This window comes from Lissotriton helveticus, chromosome 12 (assembly GCF_964261635.1).
Source record: "Lissotriton helveticus chromosome 12, aLisHel1.1, whole genome shotgun sequence".
Taxonomy (NCBI): Eukaryota; Metazoa; Chordata; class Amphibia; order Caudata; family Salamandridae; genus Lissotriton; species Lissotriton helveticus.
The window spans coordinates 466,464,534-466,488,308 of NC_136073.1; the positions used below are offsets into that span (position 1 = coordinate 466,464,534).

The 23,775-nt window shown below is 46.7% G+C and overlaps 1 protein-coding gene across 1 annotated transcript in view; it reads left to right on the forward strand.

Annotated features, from left to right (window-relative positions):
* The first annotated feature begins 10,406 nt into the window (after positions 1-10,406).
* MBTPS1 (membrane bound transcription factor peptidase, site 1) overlaps positions 10,407-23,775 on the forward strand; it is a 298,949-nt gene continuing 285,580 nt past the window's right edge. The window contains exon 1 of the mRNA XM_078670462.1: positions 10,407-10,545. The gene's annotated coding sequence lies outside the window, so the exon portion shown is untranslated. The remainder of the gene's footprint in view (positions 10,546-23,775) is intronic.

The following is a 23,775-nucleotide window of genomic DNA, read 5'->3' on the forward strand; positions in this document are numbered from 1 at the left end:
TGTTAGATGTGTTTCTTGCAAAATAATAACCTGCGCTGGTGAATCTTCTAAATATTTCAAAATTAGTAATCTCCTTGATTTAACCCGAAGCCCATTAACATTCCATGTAAGGAACCTTAGCTCCTTATTTTTAACCCTACTAGTCATGCTTATCATGTATTGGCCAAATTTTCTTTCTGATTAAGGCACAGCAAGACAGCTCATGAGGAATATTTTTTTTTATTTTCTCCCTTGACCCTCTCCCTCCCCTCCCCTCACACTTGATTCCCTCCCCGGAAAACCCAACCATTACTCCCATGGCCTAGGCCGGTGGATATCTCAGTGGTGATGTCTTTTATTATTATTTTGTATATACTTTGGTCAGTATTCTATGTCTATACATCTTGAATAACATCCAAAAAGGCATCTACCTCGTCAACTGTACGAAATGTATGCATCTTATTGTGCCACATAACTTTTAGAAAAGCGGGAAATTTTAGCTGGGCCGTGGCTCCTATTTCTCTTAAGGGTATCAATCGTTTTCCCATCTCCCATTGCCTATTTGCTGTGGCTGGTGACAAATCCGACCTAATGTCTACTGATACTCCATCTATCGTAATGGACTTTTTCTTTAGAGCAAGTGACAGAATTTTTTCTTTTAGCGAATATGTCGCAAAATTAATCAGAATTTTTCTTGGCTTTACACGGTCTGGATTCAACCTAAAAGGATCACGATGTACTCGTTGAATATCTCGGGCCAACATTTCCTCAGTTTCAACTAATGATAATTCTTTTTTCAGCAAGTGTACAACAAAAGTCTTTATGTCCGTCCCCTCCTTTCCTTCTGGAAGTTTAAGAATTTTTAGGTTATTGCGCCTTTGCATGTTTTCCAATCTTTCTACTCTTTCATCCAATTCTCTATCTTTAGAATACAATGTCTCTATCTCTTTGCGATTCTCCACAACTCTTCCCTTTACAACTTTCATTACGGATTCCATCTCTCCTGCACGTGTCGTTAATTTATCGATCTTATCTTCTAACAATGTACATGTGGCACTTATGCGCTCCTGATTCTTTTTAGAAGCTTCAAAACCTAGATGTATATCTTGTTCCAATTTCCTTAACAGTTCCATAACAGATATATCTATTGAGGCAGATCTCTCTTGCTGGCTTATGTCAAATTCTTCTGAGGGAATCAACGTTTTCCCATTACTCCGAGATTCATCGTGCCTTGTAAATATGTCTTCTCCCCCCTTCTCTATCAGCTCCCCAGAGACAACAGTTAAACTTTCCGCTAATGAGTCTAATGTATTAGTTTGGAATTTCTGCTCAATGGATGCCTCTGCGTCCAGACTAATGACCTTATCTGCCTCCATCTCTATATCCAAAACTTGAAAGGGGTTTGGTGTTAAGAGGGTTGACCAATCCTGTTCGCGTTCCTCTTCAATGATACTCAATGAATGATCAGCTTTCTCATCCAGCTCTACTGCCTCCTCCGCCCTAAGTTGAGATTGGGGGATAGAGTCAGGTTTCAACACCAGAACTTTAGGAACTGACTTAAAGTATGCGTTGAGTGAAGGGGTTATTGGAGCCTTAAATACAGCTTTTTCTTTCCTTTGCCTTTTTTTTTCTTCCTTTCTTTGAAGGTGAGACCTTAGATTTGCAGGAAGTGGGCTTAGAGAATGCTTCTTCCTTTGTCACATCATTTTTAGCACCCTTTTTAAGCTCTACAGAATAAGAGATCAAGCCCCCTTGTGTTTTATCAAAATTATTCACCCCCACCAAAATACCCTGTTCCTCTGGTCTGCTGCTTCTCAGTTGGTATCTTGTTTTACCGCCCTCTCTCAGCCCTTTGCTTACTTGCTCTGTGCCGGTGTCCTTAGCTTGCTGGTTAGCTCCCTCGGTGCAGATACTGCTGCCCCTCTGCAGTATACTGGGGAGAATATTCGTGAGAGCTTCCGCTCCTCGCCCCCTACCTCCGCTTGTTGGTGTCCCGATTTTCGCCAGCACTCGGCGTCCTCTGCTAACTCCTTGCGCTGCTCGCTCCCAGCCGGCGAATGACGCGACTCCGCCCCCTCACTCTCGGTGGTTTGCGAAGCCGAGCTCTCCGCCATCCGCTGCAAGTCTCCCGAGTCCAGCCGACAAACGGCCTCCAAAATCAGCCGATAACTCGCCGTGGTGACCACACAGTCACCACACAGTCACCGCTCTCATCCAGGTACGTGCTCCGTTCCAGATCACCGACAACCGACCGCTCCTCTCAGATCGACAACACCACTGCTCCGGACATCCGCGACCCGCTACCTAGCCGGCCGCCATGTTTTCCCTTCCTTTCCAAAGTGCTCTGACACCTTACAGGCTCCTTTTTCCTTTATTACCCCACTTCATCTCTATCTCCTTTTTATTGGTCCTCTCACTTTCTTCCCTCATTTCCAACTTATATGATCCTCTATCCATCATCCCATCCCACCTCATTTTCCTTCATCCTTGCTCCCTTTTCTTTCTCCTGTTATTCGGGCTATGTTCATTTTCATCTTCTTCCTTTCTTCCTATTCCCATTTCTTGCCCATCCTTTTCCTTCTCTCTCTATCTCCTTTTTTATTCCCTACTGCCTCTCTCAGATACTTCTTTCTGTCCCCATCTTTACTCTTAAAGGTAGTAGCAAATAACGATTGAATTAATGTCCTTGTATGAGGGAAGGTGGAGCTTGAGACCGTGTAAAGTCAGAGAGTAATGAGAAGTGGCTACCCCTAAAACACACAGTAGGAAAACTACAGAACAAAGGAAAATGTCATTTGGAGACCATATATGTCAGATGAATAAAGAATGGGTGGTAAGTAGCTCCCCATTTCCAGCCATGTTTCTATTGATCACAATAAAATATTTCTTAGCAATTTAGCCTAGCCTTACTATCCTGTGGGGCCGTCCTCTGTCCCAAAGGCCACATGACCTTCTCCTGAGATCTGACTTATATCATGTGAGGTCATCTCCTTTGATGTTATGCTCACACTAAATGTCTATGATATAATTTTTTGTGATGTCATCATTATACAAATTAGCATGTTTGAAACTGGAAAAATCCTACTTCTTTTTGGTACCAGAATGTTGACAAGTACGTGTTGTCATTGGCCAACAAAGGCATCTTGCCTGCTCATGCAAAAAAACAGCCTTTAACCCTGGAGACTTCTAAAGTAGACTTGAGGGCAAAGAGAAGCAATGACTGTGTAAGTAATTTTACTGGTTGGCTTCCAACTCCAAACATATGGGAATAAGACATGCCTCATTTTAAGGATCATAATCCGGAAGAGATCCAGACTGGTAGCCATTCCTGCGCACAGAAAGTCATTTTAGACATACAATGTGTGAAATGTCTTATTTCCTTCTACTCTCTGGCCTCTTATGTGCTGGTCATCAGGACCTATATTGTCACACAGCCAGTTACAAGTATTTTATATAGGACCCAGGTGGTAGCATATGACACACTTCTGCTAATAAAATTCCTAATATAGTTAATTCCAAATGCACTTTAGAACTGAATCGTGTATAGGACTGTCAGTTAGTACTTCTCTTTAACATATAAAACTAATACAACATCTATCAAAAAAATTAATTACAAACAACATTTCTAGAAGGGGTTTATAACTCGACTTTGAAGTTGATCAGAAAAAACACGGCGAAACAATCGATTTTGAAAACATTTCCTATACTGGTTTACTGGGTGACACCATGTCATTGGGACATGTTTCTTGTACAAGGTTAATGTACCAGTTTAATACATGTTGCCAAGGATGCAGTTTTGTGAGTGTCTTCCGGTTGACAAGTCATTGTTTCCATGGCTTTCATTTCAACTAAAATGGGTAACTGATACGACTCCCAGAATGCATTAAATTACTAAAAAAAAATCCGACCACCAGCACTAGATACTTGGTGACTGGGTCATGATTCTATGGCAGGACCGGAGGCTTCTGATTATGCTTTCTCATTTCTTTACTGCACAAACAGCAGCCAATGAAAGTAAAACTACAATGGTAAAAAACAACATTTCCCATGAGGCTTTGAACCACGCCTCCAATAATAGTAACCAATCACAGAAGTAACAAGCATATAAAGTATAGAGACACTAATCTGGCCTCCTCTTTCTTTGCTGCTCCGCAGCCCAGATAAGTGCTCCTTACTTCATATGCTTTTACTGTGCTATGACAGGCCTATGGTTGTAGATATCGCCTTTGGCGTGCTGAACTGTTTTATATTACTGATCTAGTGTATATTTCAATTGTTTTCACCTTATGTGCGCTGCTTGTGCCTCTTGTGCGAATATTGCAACGACGCTGTTGTCGACTTCCTCTCTCCCTTTAGTCTTCGGATGGGAGCTTCTTGCCCGCTCCGTGTCCCCAACTTAGCTTGGTGCGCGTGTTGCGCCCGTAGGCCCCCGCACTTTCCCCGACATCGCTGCTTTTCCAGCGGCCGCTTGACTCGCGGTCCGCGACTGTGAGGGGTTTAGCCCCCCCCTCGGGGAAGGAGGCGCACATCGGAGCCCGGCGAGGCCCTGCGTGCGTCTTCGAGGTCTCGCGCACGTCAGTGTGCGCGCGTAGACCTCCGATAGTGTCTGCTTGACGCTCTGCCCCCGGCTGAAGTGGGGAATCACGCAGTTTTGGCCAGGAGCCGAAGGGCGGTTTTTGACACCGATAAGCAGCGTTTTCCACCGCAAATTGCACCGGAGCTCCCCAGCATTAACCCCTTGCTTCCCAGTGAGTGAGGAAGCGGGTCTAATTTTTGGAATCCCTTCTCTTGCTTGGAGAAGGGTTACTCCCTCCATTAGTCCTAGAATTGGACTTTATTCATCATAATTTTATCTGGTATTTCCGGCTCCTGTGCCTGGCACTTCCCCTTATCGACGCCCTCGCCTGGGCTGGCAACTGTGCTTCCCTCTGGGGACTGGAGTGGAATTGGTTGATTCCTTGTGAATATGGCAGATACTGAGTACTGCGATGAGGAGGGTGCTGCGTGTGCCTACCGGGGCAATGAGGAATATTACGAGGAGGAATCCGTGGAGGATATTATTGACAAGAAATTGGACCCTAAACTTGATAAGGCCCTTTCCTCGGCCCTCCTTCCCTTGGCCAAGAAATTAGAACTGTTAGTCCCTGGTAAGCCTCTTCCTCTTCCTGGCAAGGATAGTCCCCCCCCCCGCCCCCTAAGAAGGTGGCTATTGACTCGGCCTGGCCCCATACCCATTCCTATGATACAATATATAAATCAAAAGAGTCTTCCTCGGCTGACAAGGCCTTACCTTCCCGTCCTCTTCCCTCCCCCTCCCCACCTGACACCACTACTGATACTGGCACTGATACGGACTCCTCTGATGCTGCTCCTTGCAAGCGCACTAAGAAGCGTAAGCATGCCTCTCCTACTGTCACCCCTTCGCCCTTCTCCTTTGACCCGGCGGACATTGTACATCCTAGGTCCTTGGATTGGGTCCCCCCCCCCTGCTGTGGCGGAATACCTGGAGTCTCATCTCCGTAAAGGTTTTGATAAAGAGGTAAGAGCCCGCCTTAAGTCCGAGTGCCCCCGTCCCGATTTACCCCACAAGGTGGCCGTTACCCCAGACAATGACCCTTCCATGACCACTTTTCTGAAAAAATATAAGAAAGACCCCAAAAGAGGGATTGATCGCGCGCTCAGAGCGTGCCAAGATAAGGTCCTTGACCTTTCGGGACCGCTGGCAAAGATCCTGGAACTGGCCCTACAGGCTCAAGAGACAGGGGATGCCATCCACCCGGAAGTCCTAGCGGGTTGGGCGCAACGGGCCATCTGCATGCTGGATAATGCCAACTGTGCTCTAGCCTCTGAAAGACGGAAGTCAGTCTTACTCCGGATTGATCCTCAGTTGGTTGAATTGGCTTCGTCGGAGCCGGGTCCTTTGGCGGAAGGACAGTTGTTTGGAGACAACTTTGTGAAGGACATTGCTAAATTTGTTAATACTTTTGCGTCCCTTGATAAGTCTCAAGCCTCCTTGAAGAGGGTGTTGACCAGGTCTCTAATAGGGCCGTACGTGGCAGAGGACGCTCGACCGGCCGCTATTCGAATACCAGTCCTCAAAGAGGTTACGCCCCTAGACGTGGCAGAGGGTACACACAAGAACCGGACCAAGCTGGTTTTTACCCGTCAAGATCCCGCGGCTTCAGAGGCCGCTATAATCGAGGGGTCAACAGAGGTTACAAAAATTTCGACAATCAGTCCTCTGGTAAGTCAAATGTGTTTGGTCCCTCTGGGGGGCAGGTTGCGTCATTTTGTAATGAATTGGATGAGTCTCACTTCAGATGCTTGGGTCCTACAGACCGTCCAGGGCTACGAGATAGAGATGTTGGAATGCCCCCTGCAACCCTTCCCCCCTCAGCCTCTCCCTTTTTCCCATCTAGAACAGAGTTTTATCGACTCAGAGCTGGGAGAATTGTTAACCAAAAAGGCTATCGCGGTAGGACCCTTCTTTCCAGAAGGCTTCTGCAGCAACGTCTTTCTAGTACAGAAGAAAGGAGGCGGACAACGCCTAGTATTAAATTTAAGAGACTTCAACCCCTATGTTACTTATCGCCACTTCAAGATGGAAGGCATCCATCTTTTACGAGATCTTCTGTTGGAGAACGACTGGATGGTCCGCTTAGACTTAAAAGATGCCTATCTGACAGTCCCCATCTGCCCCTCTCATCAAAAGTATTTACAGTTCTCTTGGAAAGGGCGATGGTATCGTTACAAGGTGCTTCCCTTCGGTCTGTCCTCAGTCCCATGGGTATTTACCAAGCTTCTCAAACCTGTGATCTCTCGCCTTCGAGAGATGGGAGTGCGTCTCATTGTTTACCTAGACGACATGCTCATTCTAGCCCAAGACCGGTCCCTTCTTCTCACCCACTTAGAGTGGACGACGTCCTTGCTGCAGAATCTGGGGTTCGTCATCAATACCAAGAAATCGGTGATGATACCGAACCAACAGATGGAATTCCTAGGTTTTCTGATAGACTCTGTTTCAGCTCAACTGCTCCTTCCCCTTCACAAGATCAGGTCCATCAAGGTCCATCAAGAGGGAAATAAGTTCCACTTTGACCAAGGAGAAGATTTCCTTGCGTGTGCTGGCGAGGATCGTGGGCCTTCTGGCCTCGTCAATCCAAGCCATTTTCCCCGGCCCCTTACACTACAGGGCCCTCCGGAGACTGAAAATCTTTTACTTACAGAGGAAATTTCACTACGATCATCTAATTCCTTTTTCCCCCGAGGCCCGAGAGGAACTCCAGTGGTGGCTGGAACACATGTCAGCCTGAAATGGCCGAGCCATCTTCGGCGCAGCCCCGGATGTGGTAGTCGAATCGGACGCCAGTCAATGGGGCTGGGGCGCTCGCTGTGGAGATTATACCACAGGAGGACGATGGTCAGCAGACGAACTCACACTACACATAAACTGTCTAGAGTTGTTGGCAGGGTCCTTTGCCATCAGGTCTGTCTCACCGCTGAAGAGCAATTGTTGTATACTCCTTCGAATGGACAATGTCTCAGCGGTGAGATACATCAATCGGTTAGGGGGGACAAAGTCCCGCATGCTGGTCCACATTGCGAAGGAATTTTGGCACTTCTGTCTGGATCGCAAGATCTCAGTTGTGGCAGAATACCATCCGGTGAAGTTCAATCAGGTGGCGGATTGGAATTCCCGGTTTCTTCGAGACTTCAGCGACTGGAGGCTTCACCCATCGCTGTTTGCCCAGATCATGACTATGCGAGGCCCTTGTCAGATAGACCTGTTTGCCTCTCGTTTCAATGCCCATCTTCCCCTGTTTTACAGCTGGAGACCGGATCCTATGGCAATGGGAACGGGTGCGTTCTTACACCATTGGGGGCAACAGAGGAATTATGCTTTTCCCCCGTTTGCTCTGATCCCGAGAGTGGCGGCCTTGGTGCGTCGACAGAGGGCGACAATAGTGTTGGTGACTCCGTTCTGGTCGACTCAGTTGTGGTTTCCCACTCTGTTGGAGTTATCTGTGGACCTTCCCTTCCGGCTCCCAGTATTCCCGACGCTTCTGCAGGACCCAGTGGGATCTTGTCACCCCCTAATCCTGCAGAACCAGGTGACCTTGATGGTGTGGACGCTCTCCGGAGACATGAGTGCCTTGCAGGCCTTTCACGAGAAGCTTCCAGCTTTATGCAAAAAGCGTGGGCTCCTTCCACCCGGAAACGATACTCTGCATCTTGGAAGAAATGGGTGGGTTGGTGCCTTCCAAAACAGGTGGATCCCGTGGGATCATATGTGACTGATGTGGTGAACTTTTTGTCTGAATGTGCAGCTTCGGGCCTGGCCTACAGGTCAGTTAATAATTTCAGGACTGCTATTTCTGCTGGTCACGATCACATCGATGGTAAGCCTGTGGGGATGCATCCCTTGGTTTGTAAGTTACTCAAAGGAGTTTGTGTGGCCAACCCTCCTCGGCCCAGGTATTCCACGCTTTGGGATGTTACAAAAGTTCTTACACTGTTGGAAACCTGGCCCGATAATGGTGATTTATCCTTGAAACAGCTCTCTGCCAAGCTTACTATGTTACTGTGTCTCATTTCATGTCGCAGAGTTTCGGATGTTAGAGCTTTAGATTTGGCTGGTAGGATGTTTTCTCCTCAAGGTGTCTACTTTGTTATTACACGACGAACTAAGACCATGTCCCGCTCAGTGGAGTATCCCGCCTTTCCACATAACAGCAAGCTATGTGTGTTGCAGTGTCTCAAATGTTACGAAGAACGTACTATTACACACAGGGTTGATCCTTTAGGCCAGTTGTTAATCTCTGTTCAGAAACCTTTCAAGCCAGTCGCTGCGGCTACTTTAGCCAGATGGGTTAGATGGATTATGTCAGAAGCTGGCATTGATAGTTCTGTGTATGGTGCTCATTCAGCTAGAGGTGCGATGGCTTCTAAAGCCTATTTATTAGGTTCTCGCTTAGAGGACATCCTTAAAGCGGCTGATTGGTCTTCTGGTTCAATGTTTAAAGTGTTTTATTATAAACCTATTCCTCATGTTTCTGATGCTGTGATTGATGAGCTTTGAACCAGCATAATCAGAAGCCTCCAGTCCTGCCATAGAATACAAAATTTTCTAGCTATCGCAACAAGAATTTTAGATTCTATTAAGGACACGGAGGCGAGGATTATCCCACCCGTTGGGACAGTTATATAACTGTAAAGTTGTTTGAAATTATGTTGTTTAACAACTTTGTACTCGCCCTCTGAGAAATGTAGTTTGTGGGCTTATTTTCCCAAACTTCTTTTTCTGTTTCAGGAAATGACTCCAACAAGAGTTAATTGCCTTCTGTGGATTGTGCTGCTTCCCTTCCTGGTGGAAGATGATTCCTCGTGGTTATGGATATTTTCTCCGTTGAGAATTCCTAAAGGAACTGTTCTCTCCGTTGAGAGTTAAAGACTTGGTTCACTATGACAAGACTGTTCGCGCAAAGAAAGAGGAGGCCAGATTAGTGTCTCTTTACTTTATATGCTTGTTACTTCTGTGATTGGTTACTATTATTGGAGGCGTGGTTCAAAGCCTCATGGGAAATGTTGTTTTTTACCATTGTAGTTTTACTTTCATTGGCTGCTGTTTGTGCAGTAAAGAAATGAGAAAGCATAATCCTCGCCTCCGTGTCCTTAATAGAATCTAAAATTCTTGTCGCGATAGCTAGAAAATGTTGTATTCTGGGACCGTTAAGTATAGGGGTGTCCTTTCACATATCTTAGTTTTCAAGTGTATCAGTCCAATTAACAGAAGGCAGACTGAAACTGCCTAAAATACAGAGCTAGAAACACAATATACCGCTGACATGTAGTCAACTCGAAAACATGCTCATTTAAAAAGACATGCAGCCAAAACATTGTTAAACTGTTTGCTGTCCAGTGTCCACACAGAATTAGATGCATCCAATTCTCAGAGCTCTCGTGTGGCCCTGATCCGCACATGAGTAACTCATTCGGTCCTATTTCTTCTCTACATTCTGATGTCTGGTATATACTACAAGTCCCAGATAGCGAAAAAACCTGCAAAAATAAAAAGCAACCACATGCTCCCCGAAATGAAAAACTCGAGAGCTCTGCGAGCTGCAGAGCAAAGTTAATTAAAACAACGCTGCAGTAATATCCGCAGATTTTCAAAGAACAGAGACTTCACAGAGTCCACAGGTTCCCGAGCACCGGTTCACATGTAGCTGAGGGATAACTTCCGGGTGGACTGGTCAATTGCATACTAAAGCTACAGCACGTTTACTTCCGAGGCAGCAGTGGGTGGTTTGTTCCGGTGAGCGGTGCTTGTATTTTCGGGGGGCGGGGCATTCTTTGCTAACCAATGGTACTCTTAATGAGGGCGGATCAGCAACTGAGCCCCTCCCAGGAGGGCTCTTTAGTCTGTCAATCACATTAAACGAGCTTTCCGATTGCCTTTCCCTGCCTTCACTTATTCAAGTCGATCAGCGTCTTTCATGCAATTAAGTCGGCAAAGAGTCTAAAGCAGTGCAGAGAAACCGGATTTTTAGGATCTTTTCTCGGGAGGTAAGTCTCAGATGCGATACCCTCCCCTAGAGGGGAGGGTTGCTTTGCACGTTTCACGACTGTAGGTGCACTGAGTTACATCTCCTATGCTGTTGGTTGTTTTCCATCCTTCTGCAGGCTCTTGTGGTTTTCTTTAGATGTGCGGCTATTTCTCCGGAGCCTTCCAAGATTTTGCATTAATCCTTAGTAACATATGTGTGCACACTCCTCATTGTAAATGTGTTTTTATTTTCTTCCTGTACATTCCTCACTCCTGCGTGCTTTGTTGGATTTTGTGTCTATGTAACCTTCATTTTTAGTCTCCTGCTTTTTTTTTCTTTGTAATGTCTTATTGTGTTTCCACTGTTCTCTTGTAACGTAACTGGCTCTATTGTTCAGCGCTCTGACACCTTCGGGTAATGTCCGCGCTTTATAAAAATGCACAAAATAAATACAAAGTATTAGAAACCCCAAGGCTTTCATTGCCAGGTGTGAGTAGGTTGGATACTGTTCTGTTGTGCCTAAAATGCAAGGCTGCGCGTTAAAGAATGCAAAGAAAATAGTCTAGGTATGTGCTCACGCCCGATAAGGTAAAACATGTGATTTATAAATGTATTTCCCTAATAGTTTCTACAGCTCGAGTTACGAGCGCTTCTTCTGCGGTCTTCATTTCTCCCAGTTCACGGTGGATCTTATTTGCATTTCCTGCCCCAGGCGAGGCATTTTTGCGGGTGGTCGTTCTACGTTCACAAGATTGCGTCCCGGGGATCCTTACCTTCCGCTTAGCTGGTGTTTGAGGGTTTGGAGCTTCGTAACTCTCATACCTTGTTTGTTGTGATCGCTTTTCGGAGTCTCTGCCCTTGTCATTTCTTCGTTGCAGGGTTCTTGGAGTTTCACGACTTTTTCACTTTTCAGGATCCGATTCCGGTATCTGGGCTTGGTTCTGTTATCTGTGTGGTATGCTTCCTTCACTTCTCGGAATCTCATGTTAATGAGACTTTTCACTCCCACTTTTCTGGTTATTGACTGAGCAGCAGAGCCACGAAGAAGGTTTTTTTTTTCTTTGTTTTCTTTTTCCCTCAGTCATAACGGTACTTTCTTACTTCCGAAGTCGTTGTGTTCCTTGCCGATCTACTTCTCTTCTGGGCCCTGCTTCTCTCCGACTGGGAGTTGAACTCTTCTGGATTTTGTTTCATGCTGTTCTCTGATTAGGTTTCAACATGGATTCTCTTTCAGCATTGTCTATTATTGTTGGCTCCCCAATGTTAACAGATAAGCTGATGGTCCCGTTCCAGAAATGGGTTACTTAATTACGACCCTTTTCTACCAAAAAGTTATTGACATTCCAGGGTCTAAGCCAGTAAGATGCCCATTGGTCATCTGGTATTGTCCATTCAGTGGGCCTGGATGCCAAGTCTAAGGGAATCAGCCAGTGGCCCTCATGGCTTTATTCAAACCCTGCATCTAATGGCAAGTGAAACATCACAGCGTCTTAAAATATCGGAGACAACAAGGGGTACACAGTTGAATGAATCAATCAATCAATCATAACATTTGTATAGCGCACTACTCACCTGGAAGTGTCTCAAGGCGCTTGGGGGAAGGGGTCTGCTATTGCTCGAACAACCAGGTCTTGAGTTGTCTCCTGAAGGCGAGATGGTCCTGGGTCAGCCGAAGGTGGATGGGGAGGGAGTTCCATGTCTTGGCCGCCAGGTAGGAGAAGGATCTGCCTCCGGCGGTGGTTCTTCAGATGCGTGGTGCGAGGGCGAGGCTTGTAGAGCGTAGCTGGCGGGTGGGCTTGTAGAAGGTCAGGCGGTCGTTGAGGTACTTGGGGCCCAGGTCGTGGAGAGATTTGTGTGCGTGGGTGAGGAGCCTGAACGTGATCCTCTTGCTGACGGGGAGCCAGTGCAGGTCCCTCAGGTGGCCGGAGATGTGGCTGCGTCGGGGGATGTCCAGGATGAGTCGGGCGGAGGCGTTCTGGATGCGTTGGAGTCTTTTCTGTAGCTTGACTGTGGTTCCGGCGTAGAGGGTGTTTCCGTAGTCCAGTCGGCTGGTGACGAGTGCCTGGGTGACCGTCTTCCTGGTTTCGGTCGGGATCCATCGGAAGATCTTGCAGAGCATGCGTAGGGTGTTGAAGCATGATGAGGAGACGGCGTTGACTTGTCTGGTCATCGAGAGGGAGGAGTCCAGGATGAAGCCCAGGTTGCGTGCGTGGTCTGTTGGCTTGGGAGTGGTGCCCAGGGCAGGGGGCCACCAGGAGTCGTCCCAGGCGGAGGGCGATGGTCCCAGGATGAGGACTTCCGTCTTGTCTGAGTTCAGTTTCAGGCGGCTGTTCTTCATCCACTCGGTGACGTCTTTGTGTAGGCTGGTTCTGGCGGTGTCGGGGTCTCTGGTGAGGGAGAGGATCAGCTGGGTGTCGTCGGCGTAGGAGATGATGTTCAGGCTGTGTTGGCGTGCGATGGCTGCAAGAGGTCTCATGTAGACGTTGAAGAGGGTGGGGCTGAGTGATGATCCTTGCGGTACTCCACAGATGACTTAGGTGGCCTCGAATCGAAACGGGGGGGGAGGCGGACTCTCTGTGTTCTTCCGGCGAGGAACGAGATGATCCACTCCAGTGCCTTCTCTTGGATACCGATGTTGCTGAGGCGTTGAACTAGGGTGCGGTGGCAGACAGTGTCGAACGCTGTGGAGAGGTCCAGGAGGACGAGGGACGCTGTTTCCCCGTTGTCGAGCAGGGCTCGGATGTCGTTGGTGGCTGCGATGAGGGCGGTCTCGATGCTGTGGTTGGCTCTGAAGCCGGACTGCGAGGGGTCGAGGGATCCGTTCGTCTCGAGGAAGGCGGCAAGCTGTCTATTGACGGTCTTCTCGATGACTTTGGCAGGAAAAGGGAGGAGCGAGATGGGGCGGAAGTTCTTGAGGTTGGTTTCTTCAGTAGGGCGCTGAGCTCGGCATGCTTCCAGCTCTCCGGGAAGGTGGCGGTGTTGATGATGTTCCGGAGTTGGGGTGCGATGGTGGAGTCGGCTTTGTTGAAGACGTGGTGGGGGCAGGGGTCGGTTGGAGATCCGGAGTGGATGGTGTTCATCGTGCGGGCTGTGTATTCGGTGGTCACCGTGGTCCAGGTGCGGAGGATGGCGGTTGGGGGCGTTGGTTCGACGGTCGGGTGCGTGGATGGTGCGTTGAAGCTGTTGTGGATGTCGGCGATCTTGCGGTGGAAGTACGAGGCGAGAGAGTCGCAGAGATCTTGTGAGGGAGTAATGTCGTTGTTGCCGGTGCTGGGGTTGGAGAACTCCTTGACGATGCTGAAGAGTTCCTTTCTGTCGTGGGCGTTGTTGTCCAGTCGTTCCTTCAGTGATTTCTTCTTGGTGGTGCGGATAAGCTGGTGGTGATTGCGGGTGGCGTTCTTGAGGGCAGTCAAGTTGTCTGGGGTCCGGTCGAGGAGCCAGGCTTTCTCGAGGGTGCGGCAGTTCTTCTTGGAATCCTTGAGTTCGTCGGTGAACCAGGAGGCTTTCTTGCTTCTGGGTCTGCTGGGAGGGTTCTTCAGTGGCGTGAGGTCGTTGGCGCAGGCGGTCAGCCACTGCGTGAAGTTGCGGGCTGCTTCGTTTGGGTCCGTTGTGCTGGCGGGTGGGTTCTAGCTGAGGGAGGTAGTGAGCTGCTCGGCGGTGATCTTGCTCCAGCTCCTGTGAGGAACCTGTTGCGGGTGGTGGTGGGTCATGGTTTTTCTGAAGCTGAAGTGGACGCAGCTGTGGTCAGTCCAGTGAAGTCCGGTGGAGTGGCTGAAGGTGACGTGCTCGCTGGATGAGAAGACGGGATCAAGCGTGTGGCCGGCGTAGTGGGTGGGGGTGTTGACCAGTTGCTTGAGTCCGAGGTTGGCGAGGTTGTCCAGCAGGGCGACGGTGTTGCGGTCCTTGTTGTTCTCCAGGTGGAAGTTGAGGTCCCCTAGGAGGATGTAGTCAGTGGAGGGGAGGGCGTGCGGTCTGATGAAGTCCGTGATGTCTTCGCTGAATTGTGTGCGTGGTCCCGGGGGTCTGTAGACGAGGGTGCCTCTGAGGGTCGTCTTTGGGTTGGTGTGTATCTGGAAGTGGAGGTGCTCGGCGGCGGAGAAGGTGTCGTTGGAGTCGGTCGTGATGCGGATGGTGTTCTTGTGTACGATGGCGATGCCTCCTCCAGTCTGGTTGACGCGGTCCCTCTGGGTGATCTTGTATCCTGGCGATGTCGGGTGCAGAGGAGGAGTTCATCCAGGTTTCAGTGAGGAAGGCGACGTCTGGTGAAGTTGTGTCGAGCAGGTTCCAAAGTTCGATGGCGTGTCTGTGGATGGAGCGGGTGTTGAGCAGGATGCACTTGAGGTGGGTCTTGCTGGTGCTTGGCTTGGCGGGTGTGGTGCAGGTTCGGAGGCAGGTGAACTTGCAGGCTTTGCAGGTGAAGGGTCCGTGGATGCGTTTCGGGGTGGCCTGGCAGCAGGCGGGGTTCCGGCCGGCAATGAGTGCGTTGAGGGCGGCGGCGTTGTAGATCTGTCGGGTGATCTCGTGGCGGCGGGGGCCAGGGGTCCTGGCACTGGGCGCGGGCCAGGCGCGGACGGGCGCAGACGGGCTTGCCTATGGCGCACAATCGGCGCGCCCGCTGCGCGCACGCGCGGATTCTGCCATAAATGGAGAGTGGGGGGGGGAGGAGGGAGGAGCAGCTGGGAGGCGGGAGCGGGGCGGCGAATGGGGATTGGGGACGAGGAAGGGGGCGGGGCCGCAGGGGAGCAGCGGTTATGTGCAAACTCCATCTCTATGTAAATTCAGTGTTTTGCATTTCAGTATATATATTTTGAAGGCTGTGTAGTAACTCTGGCTTTATTATTGGGACTCTGAAACACTGGTAAAGTGTGTGTGTGCACCATGACATTGAAAATGTGGTGACATTTTATTTCGAGCAAACTTACTAATAAAAGTATATTAAAAGTTAATCCACCTCAGCCCCTTCCTAGAAAGTTTTGGGGTGATCTGTACACTTGGAAGGGGGGGAGGGGTTCTCAAAAAAGGCCCCCCTGCAGTTCCATAGGATGTTTGAACCGCAATACAAAGAAGATGGCGGAACAGAACTGCATCAAATTTGGCATAAAGTTAGCTCATTACTCAATGTGCCTGTTGCGATTTTGTGCAAATCTGTCTAACTGTTTTAGATAAATTGAGGAGGAATAACATAGCGATATCTAGTGTTGCGGGATTCCAGTGAGAGAACGTCAAAATAAATATTCTGATTGGGTGAATCCAGGGCCAGACTGCCCTAGTGGGCAATGGGCATTTCCCAGGTGGGCTAGAGAGGTGGGGCCGGTTTGTGCCTGTTTTGCAGCAGTGCTGCAATATTGTCCCCCATTAACAAAAGCCGAGAGCTGTACTTTTTTTTTCTAACCCCAGCTCCCAGAGTTAGTCGAGGAGCAATCATCCAGAGCTGGTTGCTGTTCCCAGTAAGACCCTGAGTGAAACTGTGGGACAAAGACAATATCTACAGCACTGCGAGCCACGATTGTCTGCAAATGGGGAGAAATATTGCGGGTGCCATTACAGGATTTGGTCTCAGAGTCTTAACGTTAAAAAGAGGATAAAGGGGGCATGGTAGGGAGGAATGTGCTGGCTCCGATGGGACTGGGGGAAAAAAGGGTTAACGTGGGATAGGGATCTGTGAGACTTTGCCGGTCTCCAGTGTAGAGAGGTGGGTGCAGGGCATGGCTACATACTAGGACCTGTGGCCCATTCCCATGCTATGCACGACTAATAAGATCTTACTTTGTTAAAATAAAACCTTGGAAATTCACTGAAAAACAGGCTAAAGTGGAGTCACACGTAAGTATTCTAATAATAAAAATCTACAGATTTAAAACAAAAAGGCTGAAATTCACGGGTTATACGTAATTGACCCAAGTATAACTTGCACCGCTAAGATATGCTGCTTATGCTCTCACATATTACATCATTGGTGGTATATGAACTGGAAACAGCCTTTACAATACGGCTGAGCCACGCGTGCTGTTTAACCGCAGGTGTAATCGTGATTGCTTGGACAACGCTTCTGTATTAACCACGCATATGCATGGGTAAGGCATATAGTGCTCTAGTGTCTGGATGGGCGGGGAGAGGAAGAGGAAGTGTCGAAACAGGAATCTCCGGAGGCGAACAGGTAAGTGGGGCTGGGGCATGGTTTGGGGGGTTTGTTTTTAGGGGTGGGGGTCAGATTTTGGGGCTCAGGGCTTGGAGGGCGGGGTGTCGGTGTTTTAGGGCTAGGGGCATGGGGTAGGGTCGGGGTAATTTTAAGTGCTGGGGCCAGGTTTGCAGGGGTAAAAGTTTTTAAGGGTGGGGTCTTTTTTAGAATTCAGGAGGGGTCAAGGCAGACTTTAAAAAGGGGCAGGGTTTCAGGGCTCAAGGAGGGGGTTGGGTAGTTTTAAAGACTTAGGATGGGTTTGGGGGGAGTATTTAGGGGTGGGGGGTCAGATCTAGGGCTCAAGGTGGCGGGGGGTCGGGTCATCTTTTTTTTAAGGGGCAGAGTTTTAGGCCTCAAGGGGGCGGTAGGGGTAGTTTCAAGGGCAGCACAGGGGTAAGTTTTAGGGCTCAGGGTGCGGGGGGCTGGGTTTATTAGTGTTTTGGTAGGGGCAGGGTTTTAGGCCTCAGGGCGGGGGGAGGGGAAGGGGTGGTTTTAAGGGCGGGTAGGTTTTAGGCCTCAGGGCGGGGGCAAGGTTAGGGGGATATGATTTTAAGGCAGGTTGTTGGAGTAGTGGATATCTTTACCACTCATATCCCTTTACCAATCATTTCTTTATTTATTTAAGAGGTTTTATATAGTGCTGGCTACACCCTGAGGTATCAGAGCGCTTTACATTGGACTGAAGATAGTACATGGATTACAAAACAAATAGTATCAAAAAGAAATATTAAGATATGGTAGACTTAACCCCTCCCATGCTCATGACGAGCTGAGCTCATCATATCGGCCACAACGCTCGCACGTGGGGCTAATTCCCGCGCTGTGCTGAAGGTTCCACAGAAACGGGTGTGGCCGTGACGAGCTCAGCTCGTCATGAGCACACGGCCACCGTGGCTCATGACGAGCTGAGCTTGTCACGAGCAATGGTGCGCTGTGCGCCCCCCCCCCCCTGCCCCCAGCACAGCAGGGGAATCAGCCCCGCAGGCAAGGGGTTAAAGAACAAAGTGAGTAATATATCTTGATTATGATACAAAGTGAAGGGATGAAGCTATTTATAAAAACATGAATGAAATAATTACAAATTATTAAATCGTAAAAATGAGCTAGACTCATTTTTGTCAAGGATGGATGGCAAAGTGTTAGGAGAGAGTTGCAAGGAGGGGGTACTCGAGGATGGGTACGGTAGGGGGTGAGTAGGTGTTGGTAGATTACAGGAGAGGTGGGAGAGCGGGGGGAAAGTAGGAGATTGAAAAAGGAAAAGATTGTGCGGCAAGTATGGAAATAGTATGATTATGGACCCCCATATTTGTTGAGCAGGTGCATTATCAATCAATCATAACATTTGGAAAGCGCACTACTTACCCGCGAGGGTCTCAAGGCGGTGGGGGATGCTGCTACTGCTTGTAAAGCCAGGTCTTGAGGAGTTTTCTGAAGGTCATCAGGCCTTGGGTCTGCCGTAGGTGGGTGGGGAGTGTTCCGGTCTTGGAAGCGAGGTGGGAGAATGATCTGCTGCCAGATGTCGCTCTTCGGATGCGAGGGACAGTGGTGGGGGCGAGGTCGGCGGAGCTGGCAAGTCGGGGTGTAGAAGCTGAGTCGTCTGTTGAGGTAAGCTGGTCCGGTGTTGTGGAGTGCCTTGTGGGTGAGGAGCTTGAAGGTTATCCTCTTGTTGACGGGGAGCCAGTGCAGGTCTCTCAGGTGGGGTGTGATGTGGCTGTGGCGAGGGATGTCGAGGATCAGACTAGCAGAGGCGTTCAGGTCTTTTTTCTGAAACTGACGTGTGAGGGGTTAAGTCGTAGGTCTTGAGGGTGGGCATTCCAGATGCTGGGGGCCTTACCAGAGAAGGAGCGAGATTGTGTGGCTTTTTTTTTTAGCAGAGGGGGGACGAGGAGGAGAGAGTTAGTGCGTCTCATCGGTCGGGCACTGCCCGCTTTTTTGAGTTGATTTGAAAGGTAGAGTGGGGTCTTTTGATGGAGAGCTTTGTGCGTAATGCAGGCTAATTTATAGGAGGACCTTCAATAGGAAGCCATTTAAGGGGTCTTTAGAGCCGGCGAGATGTGGTCAGAACTTTTGCAGGCAGTTGTAAGCCTAGCCTCTAGGTTCAGAACAGATTTGAGGGGGGCCAGGTGAACTTTGGGAGAACCAGAGAGAAGGGCTTTACCATAGTCTATTTTTGAGAGGACTAAGGATTGTACAATTGATTTGAAATCTTCACCTGGAATGAAGTGTTTGATTTTTTTGAGATGTTGGAGCGTAAACTTACTGTCGAAGGTGATGCCGAGGGATTTTACTGATTCGGAGAGGGAGTGGACAGTTTAGGGCATTAAGGTCAGTGATCCATGTTTGGATGGGGAGAGGGTTGTTTTTAGGAGAGAAAATAATGATTTCAGTTTTATTAGGATTAAGTTTGAGATGATTGGAAGAGAATCTGTTTTGGATATTGGTCAGGGCAGTGTTACGGTGCATTACCTCAGAGTGGGATTTAATTTTATAGTACAGTTGGGTGTCATCGGACTATAGGTGATAGTTAATACCGGCTTGTTTGAGAATGAGGGTAAGGGATTTCATGAATAGGTTCAAAAGAGCAGGAGAGGGGATAGATCCTTGGGGGCCACTGAGGGGGACGGGTGTGGGGCTAGATAGGCAGTTTTGGATTTTTACTTGTTGGGTTCTGTGTTGGAAATAGGAGTTGAACCTGTTGAAGACTGTACCATTAAGGCCAAACCGAGATTTAAGTGTATTGAGTAAGGTTGAATGGTTAACTGTGTCAAATGCCGCAGAGAATCAAGGAGAATGAGTAGGCAGGTCTCAACATTGTCTAGGGCAAGGTGGATGTTATCAACTATATTTAGCAATGCAGTTTCAGTGCTACAGCCTTTACGGAAGCCAGATTGTAGGGGGTAGAGTAGGTTGTAAGTGTAAAAGTGTTTATCCAATTGCTGAAGGGCACATTTTTCCAGGATTTTAGCGAGAATGGGGAGGTTTGAGATGGGGCGGAGGTTGTTTGGGTCGTTCGGGTCGGCCTTCGGGTTTTTTGGAATGGGCGTGATATGTCAGAGTTGGAGGGAGGCCTGGACGCACTCCGAGGAGTTAATGATATTGGTCCAATACGGGACAATGACGTGCTTTAGGTCTTGGACGAGGGGAGAGGGTCTTTAGTGTGGGAGGATGGTTTTATTTGGACAGGATGTTAAAGACTTCTAGTTCATGCCTTTACAACGAAATTGCGTGGTAAAAGCATGCATGATTGATACATTCGGGGTTGGGGCAGCGTTGTAGAGGCACACGTGTTTCTGCCATGCATGCCTCTGTCATACAACCCATATAAACTCTATGGTGATGCAAGTTATACTTGGGTCAGTTATGTATACCTGGTGAATTTTAATGTTTATTTTATTTTGCAACTCTCATTAGAACACCTATGTATAAATTCATGTTAACCGTTTACCTTTTTTTCAGTGAAGAATGTTTGGGCATGAGAAACCCACGCTGTGAGGACTGGATCAGTCCTCCTAGCGTGGGTACACCCAATATCAAGTCGTACCTAGCTGTACACTGGGGAGAAATGAAACATACCATACCCCATTTACGGTTTACAATTTTGGAAAGGGTGTTGAATCTGAACATGTTGATGTCATTCGACACTTATTGCAAAGAGATATTTTGGATTCGTTTTTTGAAAACATTGACACCTTGTGGGCTGAATGACAAAATAGAAATGATGTGCTTTTTATGATGACATTGACAAATAAGTACTGGAAGTAACGCAACTGTTTTATATAATTATGTTGTACTGATGTTTATTGTACCAATGATGCAAGTCTTGTTTATTTGACTCTAAATAAGAGTTCATGAATCCACTAGTGATGATACCACGGAGAATGCATACATATGTCGGGTCATATATTTTATTATTATTCACACCACTCACAATTTTAGTTTCAATATTATTTAATTTCAATATTATTTAATTTCAACATTTTTATTTTTGAGACATGGAAATATAGAGGGGTTAACGTTAGATCATTTTGTGGATTAAGGAGTTCTAATGGAGTAGTGTTTTTTACGCAGCAGGCATAATTATGTTGTTGTCGGGATTGAATAAAGTTTAGAGATTGAAGATCATAGAGTTTGTCAAGTGCAAGCACCCCTAGACGGAGATCGTTTCGGAAGCGGGAGTAGTAGCGTGAAGCTATTTTACAATAGTCCTCTTTCTAGTACCATAGGAGTAAGCATAGTTATACGGAAGCGGCGTTCACGTTATAACAGGTGGCTCGCATCGAACACGATTTGACGTGGAAGGCACTACCGGCAATATTGACTAGAGACACGGAGAGACTTTCAGAACGCTAATATCCTTGATCCGGTATGCGCGGAGGGAATTATCAGGTGATATTTTGATTCAATACGTACTTGGGATTAAGCGTGTTGCTGACAGTGTTTGTGTCTGTGTTGGCAGAGCATTCAAGATAAACAAACAGAGACCGGAGGATACGGGTGTTTTCGGAGTCGGAGGGTGTCTCAAGAGCACTGAAGTAGGTTTTAATCTTGTGGCTCTGATAAGGCTTGAAGTGACTTCACAAATGATTATAACAAGTACACATATTTTTATGGTTTTGTGTTTTTCAGGTGTTCTCTATGAGGACACAAGGTTTTTGATGAGTTTGGTATCTAGCGTTTCTGCTACAGGTGAGAGTTCATAACACTAACAGAGTCAGGCACGAGGAGCACAGGTATGATGAGCGGTATATATACATTTTGTTTAGCACAAACAGACACTGTATAACTTTTAATACGAACCAGCATGGTTGTGCATGATGGATTCCTTACTCAGTGAGCACGAGTAAACAACAAACTGCACATTAATAGGTGGTATTACAGGTTCTATCCCATTCCTTGGATTGCGATGTACTAATTGTATACAACATAGGAACTAGAATTATTATAAAATGGATCTTTCATTATTATTTTTAGTATTCCCCATACAAAGGTATTTACCGAAATGCATTGGGAGATGTGCATATCAGGGAGATGTAAATATCCAAGGATCTTCATGCGAGTAATGAATCCTGTGAAACTATGAGAATATGAAAATAAGCTCAAGAAAATAAACACAATAAAGAAACGTTCAACAAACTGGCTTGAATATGAATATGTAATATTCGTTTGGCTATGATTGTGTTGTAAAATTTGTTTTGCACTTTAGGACAAGTTTATGTACTTAGAGGTATAAAAATTGATGTATAAGTAAGCACCGTAAGGGCATGTGTATAGTGCGTCCCCAACGCGGACAGGTTCTGTTTGTTTCTTGATTTAGTATTGTATACCTGACGGGCTAGTCGGGATTGGGGACAGCACCACAAAAAAAGTTTGTTCAGTGGGTTAAAAATATTAACTTTAGGTGTGCAGGTTATCACCATTGTCTAATTGTTACACCCTGGCAGAACCAGACAAACACTATACTTGTAAGGACTGGTGCGTTAGGAGGACCAATCCCAGAAGTGTGCTTACGTACTTTCGCGTGAGTATATCAAAAAACTAAAAGTGCATTTATAATTTCATTGGTCCTCTTTATAACCTACCCGACTATCAAATGGCGCTTGAGTTGGAATAGTATATATATCAATTAATCAATCAAATAATCTTTATTCGTATAAAAAAATATCCATAAAAGCAGAATTCATCACCACCATCAGGAAAAATACAATAAAAGTATAAAAACACATAGATACACATTATGATCCAGTACAAATACGAAATTACAACAGAGTCCCAAGATAAAATAATACATTTACATTAAAAGAGTTGGACGGGCGTACGAAATCTAGCAGCATTAGTGACATAGTGCAAATATGGGAATTAGACCAATGTGGTGTGTGTGTGTGTGTGTGTGTGTGTGTGTGTGTATATGTATATATGTATGTGTGTATGTGTATATATTTATTTATTCTCACAATCCTGAACTACAGACGATTTGGCGAATATCAGGTACGGACCACAGCATGCATTTTCAAGATGAAGTGCTTTATTCCAGTGTTAATGGCATCGAATCAAAATACAAAGGCATGTGTCCAGTATTACGCGTTTGGACCGCGTTGCCGCGGTCTTGATCACATAATGCGCTAGCCCTCATGACGACATTATATACCAACCGGGTGAAATTAATTGAGACACTCCCTTGCGTAGTAAAGCTAGAAGACATACTAAGCATACTCAATGGTTAAAAACAACCAACTTGGTGTCTAAAACTCATAGTTACTTGATCATGATTAAACTATTAAGGATTAATACAATAAATATATCATGTATGGGAAGCCAAAAAGATGGTTAAAATTTGGCTTATTCACAGTATATCTCAATCTAAAAATGCATAGTAAAAATCCAAAATACATATTTAAAAAAACAAAACAATATTGATGTCATTCATTATAACTCGTAGAGCAAGGGAGAAAAGTGCAAATGATTAAAGTGCAAGTGCAAAAATAATACAATCGTCAAAGTTCTCAAATATTAACCATCATAGTTAACAACTAATAATTAAAAGATAGAGGCCAGTGGCATACCTGATTCATGTACGAATAAAGTTCAAGTGCACCCTGAACATATGACAAGGTATAACATTATAAAACAGTACTTATATGGTTCAAAATCTTAAATTGCAACCATGAACCTACATACAAACAGACAGAATTATCTTGCAAGTGCAAAATGTAGGAACAGGCTATTAATTCATATGGATAGATGTCAAACTATTTTCATCACGGAAAGTGCATTGTGCAGACAGTACAAGAATAAGACAAGGATCTAAGATACAGTTAAATAACCCAATCTAAAAGCCTGTTAAAACCAAGTAAAACATAGCAACACCAGGTAGCACAGAGTAAAACCAAGTAAAAAAACAGGGCTAAAAAAACGTAGTCCTAAAACCAAACTCGCACACTGACAAACGGAATATTTTAGAGTCGCATGTAACATCAATCACAAGAAATTGTGCATGTCCTCTCCCGTGTTGAGGCCATTTGGCATCTTGGTGTCTAGTAAAAGAATATACTGTGACTCTAACTGGCGAAGTTT